Here is a 10,287-nt window from a genome sequence, read left to right as displayed (position 1 = left end):
CATCACCCTCTGAGGGCAAGGACTCACATCAGGCCGTGTGAGTTTTATGTATATTGAGACTCCAGTATATGAGTCTGTATTAACCCACTCCAGTCAGCGTTGAGGGAGAGACACCACACAAGCCCGTGTGAGTCACTGGATCCATATACTCTATGTATTCTGTGATTAGTTAGTGGGAACCCACTATCAATCCTTCCATCGTCCACTCCTCCCTCACCCCACAACTCCCCCTTCCCACCCCTCGCCCCACCCCCCATTCCCCCCATCCCCCACATGGGGACACTATACACTAATATTGTGTTTTATTCTCATTTATTCTTCCCTTGATACTTCATCCGGATTCGTGAGGTCCACGAGGTTCGCGCTGACCATCTTCACACCACTATTGCCACGCTGAGAAGGACACGGGATTCCCTTCTCCAAGGTCAAGCAGCAACCACAAAAATCAGCAAAAAGGGCCAGTATATGTTTTTCTATATACTCTTTTGCACCACAAACACAAAACCATATTTGTATATTTTATTATTTTTAACAGAGTAAGGCGTTACAACAACTTTTTAAGCCACGAAATCTAGGGAGCGCCCCAGTCCAAATATCCTCTAGACATTGAGCGCTACACCTGCTTCTCTTAAATGTTCAGACAGATCACTAAAAACATTCATTCACATTTCCACAATTAGTAGGTACTGAATTATAAGCAGAGTCAACTTTGCTGTCATGGTAGTGATGTACATTATTATTGTTCGATTACTACACAACATATGCAGTGTATGTACAACAGAACACTTAATTTTACAAAGCATTCCTGCATGAACATTGTATGTTGTATGGTGTTTAAAATAAATGTCCCACTTAGGTTCACATGTACATTTATGTTAAGATGAATAATGTACAGCTTGCCTGAAACATATCATTGTCATTTCGTTATGTGATGCTGATATTTTGCCATAAATACTCCCACTACACAGACTTCATGCTAATTATGTACACATGTCAATAAAATTCTGATGTTATTCTTCTATATAGTTGCTCCTGCAGCTCCTGGGACACCTGACACTGAACATGTCTCATCACCTGTCTCATCAAGGTCATCATCAAGCATGGAAGGTGAGTGATTGAGGTGCAGCAAATCTAATGTGTACATTTGTTGAATTTCATGTGCCATGCAAAATAAATGCCTTTCACATGTAATTAACTTCACATCAGTTATTGTCACAGAAGATGTAGTGTTTCCTGACAACATGTATTGTGTGTGATGTAACCTGTCAGCTAGGAGTTGTGAGGTTACAACAACCTTTCATTCATTCTTCTTTCAGACTGAGTCGAAACATCATTGTTACTTCAAGCATCATCTTTTAATTGGACACAAATGAAAAATTATGGAAACATGTTATGTGTTCCACTATGAGAACAACTATCATTATATTGAAAAACAAGTGAAAGTTCCATGGCAGTTCATAATGTCTTTCTTTATTTGTAGAACCAGATGTTGCCGCTCAAGGACACATTCACTCAAGTGACCATGAAGCTGTTGCCACTCCTGGATTAACACAGCATTCAAGTCCTCCTGCTCGTGACACCTACTCAGCTATTGCAGCTTCTGAAGAACGAATCTTGGGTGAAGAAAATCATCGCCATTCAGAAGTGATGTCAGTGCTTGAAAGGATGCTGTCACTGCATGAAAGGATGCATGAAAGGTCAATATCAGAACTGTCACAAATTCAAAAAGTCATCATCCAAGTTCCTAAAGAAATCCAAAATGTAAACAGGACATTACTGCACCGACACACTTTATTCGAGCAAATACCCAGTATGTACCTGGCAGATACCTGGAATGCGCCGCTCCTCACCTCTGACAAGCCCCGTTGCGTTTGCCTTCCCAGCCTGGGTTCATGCCTGGCTGACGGGCGGCTGATCTGTTAAATGATAATGATTAGGATTTAATAGGCTGCAATGCTTCGCGTGTCTACCAGATGGCATAAATTCATGAATTGTAATGCAGTATATATATATATATATACTGTGCAGTATTGCAGCCAGTGGGAATAAAATGCTTCAATCCCTGCCTGGAAAATACCTCAATGCACTCGGGCAGAAAACAGTCACAAACCTCAATACACCCGGGTATACCCGAATTCGTGGGACTAGCCGAGCTCGAATAAAGTGTGTCGCCAGTGTACAAGCACTAGTTCTGAATGTCAGCCAAGCAAATCAGTTGCGAATGACAGCAAGAGAACAACAATTCCACTTTACCCCATCTGAGGATGGATCTTTACATGCTCCAACTTTTTCTCCTGAGTCATCAGTGCTTCATTCCCCAGTTCTGGATGATACCGGTACAGTAGGTGCAAGTTCTGTGCAGGTCCCTCTCAACATCCAACCGCTTACATCTGTTCAAAATCTGGAACCGACACCTACAAATGAGACACGAAAAAGAAAGTTAGGACAACAATTACTACTAACCAGCTTTTGGAAAAAGATTAAAACACCAAAACAAGAAACTGCTCCACCATTACTCTTGCAATGTTTATCAACTGCTTCACAACTACCACAGCCCACACCCAATGCCCCTGAAGTGCCACAGCCCACACCCAGTGCCCCTGAAGTGCAACAGCCCACACTTAGTGCCACTGAAGTGCAACAGCCACACCCAGTGCCCCTGAAATGCAACAGCCCACACCCAGTGCCCCTGAAGTGCAACAGCCCACACCCAGTGCCCCTGAAGTGCAACAGCCCACACCCAGTGCCACAGACAAGTCGTACAGTTAAGGGCAGAGTAGTTGCCAAAGGGAAAAGGCAAACACAACATCCAACAAGCAGGCCTGTGACTCGCTCTCAAAAGGATAAACAAAAATAAATAATCACATTCACTACATTTGTTGGTGTCCTGGTGGTGTTTACTGCAGACTATTTCATGCATAGTGTATGTATGATCATGTACAGATGCTTGCTAACATTCAAGTATGTCCTTGTACTGTACACATGAATGTTTAGAAATGCTCACTGACTGAATGAAGGCATATTTGATAACATATGAATATGTATTAATCATCAGTTGATTAATGGTACAACATTATTACACACTTGCCATGTTAATGGAAGCTGACATTCACTTAGCTCTTGTTCAAGATGAGATGTATCTGGGTTATTTTTGTAATGTAGATAGTCATTTCATGCTAATATTATTGACATACAACTTTAAGTAACTACCCATATAACAGCATATATTTTTATGTTATGTTTTCTGGTGTCTTAACTCTGTAAGACATTACTTACCTTAATCTTCTTTCATAGTTCATAATGTTGGCATGTGATCATGTATGATTTTTGGTTACAATAACAGATCTGTAAGTGTGTATGAATATATCTGTAGTCTCTATGAATATATCTGTAGTCTCTGTGTGTGTGTGTGTGTGTGTGTGTGTGTGTGTGTGTGTGTGTGTGTGTGTGTGTGTGGGTGGGTGGGTGGGTGGGTGTGTGTGTGTGTGTATGTGTGTGTGTGTATATATATATATATATATATATTAACTGATATATATATATATATATATATATCTGCCACTGTTGTCAGCAAACAAGCCTTGTGTTAATGAGATATAAATGTTAGGACACTTGCTAAAATTATGGGATCAGTATGATTGAACCCATAATTCACTCACCTGTATTTAACTTTGAATATGATTACAACAAGGCCTACTTACACACATCAATGGCTTTAGTTTAGCACTCTATATATAATATATATATATAATCAGAATGAACAGTACAGGCCTTCATGGTTGAAAAGAGGCCTTGTTTGCTGTTAAATACAACTTCTACACAGCTGACTCAAATAGGCCCTCAAACATACTCACCCAGTAATGTTATAAACTGTAATGAACTGTTAAGATAATTACAACAAGGCGTGTTTGCACACAAGGCCTTCAATGTAGCTATATATATATATATATATATATATATATATATATATATATATATATACATATATATCTACATATATATTTACATATATATCTCTACACACAATATATACTTAATTATATATAGATAAATATATATGTTGATATATTTATATATATCTAATTATATATATATTTATTTATATATATAATCAAAAAAATAAATAGATGATACCGTTCTGTGGCTAACGAAATGCTTTTATTTGTGCGAGCTTTCGAGATACACTGATCTCTTCTTCCGGCGATGTTACAATGAATGAAGCAACATCGCCGGAAGAAGAGATCAGTGTATCTCGAAAGCTCGCACAAATAAAAGCATTTCGTTAGCCACAGAACGGTATCATCTATTTATTTTTTTGATTATTGAAGCTCGGCTAACACGGTACTGATACCTCTACATTTATATATATATAATCTATATCTATGTATATATCAAGAGAGACTAACAGAGTGAGTCAAAGAGAGAGAGAAACAGAGAGAGAAAGAGAGAGAAACAGAGAGAAACAGAGAGAGAGAAAAACAGAAAAAGAGACAAACAGAGAGATGTGTGTATGGTTAAATCTAGCTAAGTGTAACCAGAAATCTGTTCATCATAGCACTGTAGATGATTTCACACACATTGTTATTCTAATTCAAAGAGTCAACTTGTTTTGCACATGTTGATTGCCTAAGCCGAAAGTAAAGTTTTGATTCCTGTGAAAAGAGTATCTTACCCAAAGAATTTCAGCCAATTATTGTAACAAATTTCTTGTGGGAGAAAACCTAGGCGTATAACTGCTAGGTTGTATTATAACCTTGGAACAAACCGCGGAGATAACATGTAACTATTCACACATTCAGCACACATCCGTATGCGTTCAACTTTTTCTTCATTTTCTCAACACCTATTCTCTCCTAGACCCTCTACAATCTGGCTCCCGCACTGCTCACTCCACTGCTCAGCCCTCACTAAAATAACTGATGACCTCCATACTGCCAAAGACAGAGGTCATTACACTCTGCTCATATTACTCGACCTATCTGCAGCATTTGATACTGTGGATCACCCTCTTCTCCTTCACAATCTCCACACTCTTGGTATTCGGAACAAAGCTCTATCCTCAATCTCATCCTACCTCTCCCATCGTACTTTCAGTGTCTCTTCTGCTAACACCTCCTCCTCCTCTATTGATCTCTCTGTGGGGGTACCCCAGGGCTCTGTCCTAGGACCTCTTCTCTTTTCTCTGTACATACTCTCTCTAGGTGACCTAATAACATCTTTTGGGTTTAAATATCACCTCTATGCTGACGACACACAAATATACTTTTCAACACCCGACCTCACACCTGCTATACAGACCAAAGTTTCTGAATGTCTCTCTGCTATATCATCCTGGATGGCACTCCGTCGCCTTAAACTCAACATGGCTAAAACAGAGCTCCTCATACTTCCTCCCAAACCTGGCCCAACTACCTCCTTCCACATTACTGTTGGAACTACGATCATTCACCCAGTAGCCCAAGCACGCTGCCTAGGGGTCATACTCGACTCCTCTATCACATTCGCCCCTCATATTCAAAACATTTCTAAAACTTGTCGCTTTTTCCTCCGCAATATAACAAAGATACGCCCTTTCCTCTGTTGCTCGACTGCTAAAACTCTGACTCAGGCCCTCATTCTCTCCTGTCTTGATTACTGTAACCTCCTGCTGTCCGGCCTTCCTGCCTCTCACCTGTCTCCCCTACAATCTATCCTAAATGCTGCTGCCAGAATCACTCTACTCTTTCCTAGATCTGTCTCAGCATCTCCCCTCCTGAAATCCCTCTCCTGGCTTCCGATCAAATCCCGCATCTCACACTCCATTCTTCTCCTCACTTTTAAAGCTTTACACTCTTCTGCCCCTCCTTACATCTCAGCCCTAAATTCTCGCTAGGCACCATCCCGACTCTTGCGTTCTGCTCAAGGATGTCTTCTTTCTACCCCCTTTTTATCTAATGCCCTCTCCCGCCTTAAACCTTTTTCACTGACTGCCCCACACCTCTGGAATGCCCTTCCCCTCAGTACCCGTCTAGCACCCTCTCTATCCACCTTTAAGACCCACCTTAAGACACACTTGCTTAAAGAAGTATACGAATAGCACTGTGAACATTCTGAACACATGATACATAAAGCTTGGCCCCCTGTAGACGCACTTACCAGAACTCCCTCCTACTGTCTCTGTACGTTCTCTCTACCTACCAATTAGATTGTAAGCTCCTCGTGGCAGGGACTCCTCTTCCTTAATGTTATGTTTATGTCTAAAGCACTTATTCCCATGATCTGTTATTTATATTATCTGTTATTTATTCGATTACCACATGTATTACTACTGTGAAGCGCTATGTACATTAATGGCGCTATATAAATAAAGACATACAATACAATACAACTTAGACACTGTACACTTGAAGAGAGAAGAAATGGCCGAAGCTTCCACATTGCACAGCCATCCACGTAAATCATACAAATTTATGATTTATGAAGCAATCGAATCAACGCCAGAGAAAAGTGCAAACGTTGCCAAAATCTATGACTTGATCCAAAAGAAATATCCATACTACCAAGAACCTGACAAACAACGAAATTTTAAAACTTCTGTACTGTACGATTCACTTTATCCGCAAATGAATGTTTTGAGCGTGTCCATGATTGGCTAGATCAACGATATGGATGCTGGCATGTTGCGCCATCATTTAAACTTACCATGGAACATGGAACATATCTTCTGTTAAATAGCATATTTTTGCCTAATACCAGTTACACTGAAGCCGCACCGACTGTTGCGTCTGCTGATATACCTGCACCCTACATTCATCAAGACCAGATGCAAATGGACATAACTACTATGATATGTATCCAAACTTATATGGGCAATACCAATGTGGATGGGAAAACAACCAACAACTGTACGTACCTCCGGACGTCTTGTTTGAAGAAGCCACTGCAGATCCATATGACGCCCTCATGGAGATGTGTGTGATTCAAGATTCAACGGTTGCCTCAACCATGGATGATACTGTTGTGCCTTCCTGGAGCGAGCAGTTGCAGCCAAATCAGTTTTGACTTCTACAAGAATGGTAAATACAAATTTCGTTATGCCTTTACTCAAATTATATATGTGTACATTAATAATATACACCATTTGTTAGCCAAATGAGTGTATACAGCTTAACATTGCAGACAGCCTTACATGTAGCGTGCACAAAGACATTATTTCCTGTAACAATATACTACATGACGAACCATTAGTACACATTGGTGACGGAGTCCTAAATCATAGATGCTTATCGTTTTTAAAGTATCATTTCAACATGTTACACTAACTGTAACACACACACACACCTCATTGTTTAGCATTCAACATATAAAAACAAAGTGTCGCCCACATATGACGTGGGAACCTGGTCATGTCCCAAGGCGTCCTTAAAAAGGTTACCGATGCAAGCCCCACCCCCAACCGATGTGCACGCATGAAACAGTATTGGCTGTGCCCATAGCTTATTGTTACGGTCAGTGCAGTGTGTCATGCAAGCGCGTCGGTGGGGCGGTGCGTGCACAGCGCTGGAGGCCAATGTTCATTCAGTGGGAGGGGTTTTTGCGTGCATTTCACGGTGCCTTAACATGACGTCACACGAATTTTGTTCGCTCATTGGCTGATCATCCGTTTTTGCCGTGGGCACACGTCCGTTTACAAAGTTTAGATATTACGTATGTTGAAGTGAATTTGTTTCGCTTCCATATCATAACTTTCAGCCATGATATGCGTAATGCTAACAGCACCATGGAGGGACATGTATTGAACGCACAGCGTACACATCGTTTTGCGCATGCGCTAAGACTTAGTCCACACATTCGTGACGTGCGCGCGCAACAGACGTTGTGCGCGCACATTATTATGTATACAGGCACCGGAACCAACATACTGCTGCGACACACTTTATTCGAGCAAATACCCAGTATGTACCTGGCAGATACCTGGAATGCGCCGCTCCTCACCTCAGACAAGCCCCGTTGCGTTTGCCTTCCCAGCCATGGTTCATGCATGGCTGATGGGCGGCTGATCTGTTAAATGATAATGATTAGGATTTAATAGGCTGCAATGCTTCGCGTGTCTACCAGATGGCATAAATTCATGAATTGTAATGCAGTATATATATATACTGTGCAGTATTGCAGCCAGCGGGAATAAAATGCTTCAATCCCTGCCGGAAAATACCTCAATGCACTCGGGCAGAAAACAGTCACAAACCTCAATACACCCGAGTATACCCGAATTCGTGGGACTAGCCGAGCTCGAATAAAGTGTGTCGCCAGTGTATCAGTAGTAATGCCAGCAACGCGATTTGAAAAATGAGACAGTTCTGTATCTGTAGTTTTATCATTGCAGTTTAAACATATACGTAACTTATGCGTGAATATCCACAATCATGTAGAGATGTGTTAAGCGTTGTCATGCTGAGACATAGATAAATGTGCCATCTTTGAACATCATGTGTTTGCTGTATTTCACAGATGTCGAGGATGAATACATGGGACCAATGTATGATTTCAGATGGCCCAATTGTTATATTAGATGATTGTGACGACTAGCGAACAACTATTATAATAAATATGTAACAATGCTTTCAAAGATTGGTGCGCAGATTAACAATCACTACATAATGTTATCCTATAGTGCAAATATTTACTATGCACTTAATTAACTTAATGATGTTGCTAAGCACTGAAGTTAGAACTTCTATTGATATTTTTTTCTTTTCTACTAACATTATATGTATTGCCATGTGATATATGCAACCAACATTATCACTCAGCAAACACATTAATCTACTATATATTATAATCTCACGTGTGACTTGTCAAAAAATGTAAATGGTACATAACAACTCGTCGACATTGTATCTGAACGTACACAATAACAATAGTGAGGTGATAGAAACTGTTTAGTCGTGAGCATTTTATATTATCACCTAAGTTGTAGTGGTAACCTAACATGCATGAGCTAATGAATGTTAGGTAAAGATCTTTAAACCATTAACTTTTGTGTGTACATTTAATTCACATGAGTAACTATAGTTTAGTGTTATTAGTAAACGTTCAACACATACTAGCTAAGTGAGGCCGATGATAAAAGCAACATTATTATGTTGGTTTATATTATTTGTGGTAGAAATACATGCATCACACCAAAACTACAACACACACACACACACAGTAGGTTGCTGAAATGTGTGCATATGTAAATGTATACTTCATTTATGATCATATGTTGACAGTAGTTATAAAAGATCATGATCATTTTGAATAAGTAAAGTGAATGAAATAAAAAATGTAATAACTACATTGTCATTGTGTTGAATGATTTAGGAAAAGTTGAGAATTTCAAAAACTATACTTTGGAATGGTGTTAACATTTTGACAAATGTTAGATGAACGTCAAATCAACACACATATTTGACTTATACATACACATGTGACAATGTAGTAATGAAGATGAAGTGAGAGAAGAACTAATCACATACATTGCAATGTTAATGATGTTTAACACATTAGGGTCTTTTCATACAAACATGCATTGAGTGTTACAATCGCTCATGTGCATGAATAGATGTTCTCCTCCCATAATCACTAGCTGGGCAGGGTTTATCCCCTTCTCTCCCCTCACCGTATATTCCATGAATGGATGTTGTAACGTTGCCAAAATTACATGTTATGTAATGTACGTATTGATAAGAAAACAAACTGCACAATATCCACCAAGTGTAGATAAACGCACGGACACAATACAGAAACGACATGTTTCAATTGTCACATCTTTTTCATTACGTTCTGTTTATACATCCTGTAACTATACCTGTATCGAGGTTTGCACATCTTATGACAGATGTGAATTGAAATACATACCATGAGCAGAAATTGGAGTGATATACCTTGAAAAAGAAAACATGAATGAATATAAATCATTGTCATGACATGTTCATTAAGGTAAGCAACACACAGAAGTGACAATTTTGTATGTGATATGAAACAAAATCTATAATACGTCAAATATGATCTTAAATACACAATAGTGTACACATCATGTCACACTCCAAAAGAAACATTGTATGTAACCATACTGCACTAGCTATTGACTATCGACATAGTAGGGTTATTGTGTACGCATAACCAAAAATAGCATGTACATAAAATATAGATTTTGTACACATTTTTCTTCACGTACACACAACACCTTTTATTGGTAAGAAGTATAATACAACCTGTTGATGAATGACATACCGGTGTCACATGCAATTGTCCACACAGCAG

At 39.5% G+C, this 10,287-nt stretch overlaps 1 long non-coding RNA gene across 1 annotated transcript; it reads right to left on the bottom strand.

Moving 5' to 3' along the window:
- Positions 1 to 2,259: 2,259 nt before the first annotated feature.
- On the bottom strand, positions 2,260 to 9,990 carry LOC142498543 (uncharacterized). The gene is made up of 3 exons (XR_012802460.1): positions 9,883 to 9,990; positions 6,893 to 7,044; positions 2,260 to 2,414 (listed from the first exon to the last, which is right to left on the bottom strand). It is a non-coding gene; the product is annotated as an uncharacterized LOC142498543 (long non-coding RNA).
- Positions 9,991 to 10,287: the final 297 nt, after the last annotated feature.

Source organism: Ascaphus truei, chromosome 7 (genome assembly GCF_040206685.1).
Source record: "Ascaphus truei isolate aAscTru1 chromosome 7, aAscTru1.hap1, whole genome shotgun sequence".
Classification (NCBI taxonomy): Eukaryota; Metazoa; Chordata; class Amphibia; order Anura; family Ascaphidae; genus Ascaphus; species Ascaphus truei.
This window is presented reverse-complemented; position numbering and strand designations above follow the sequence as displayed.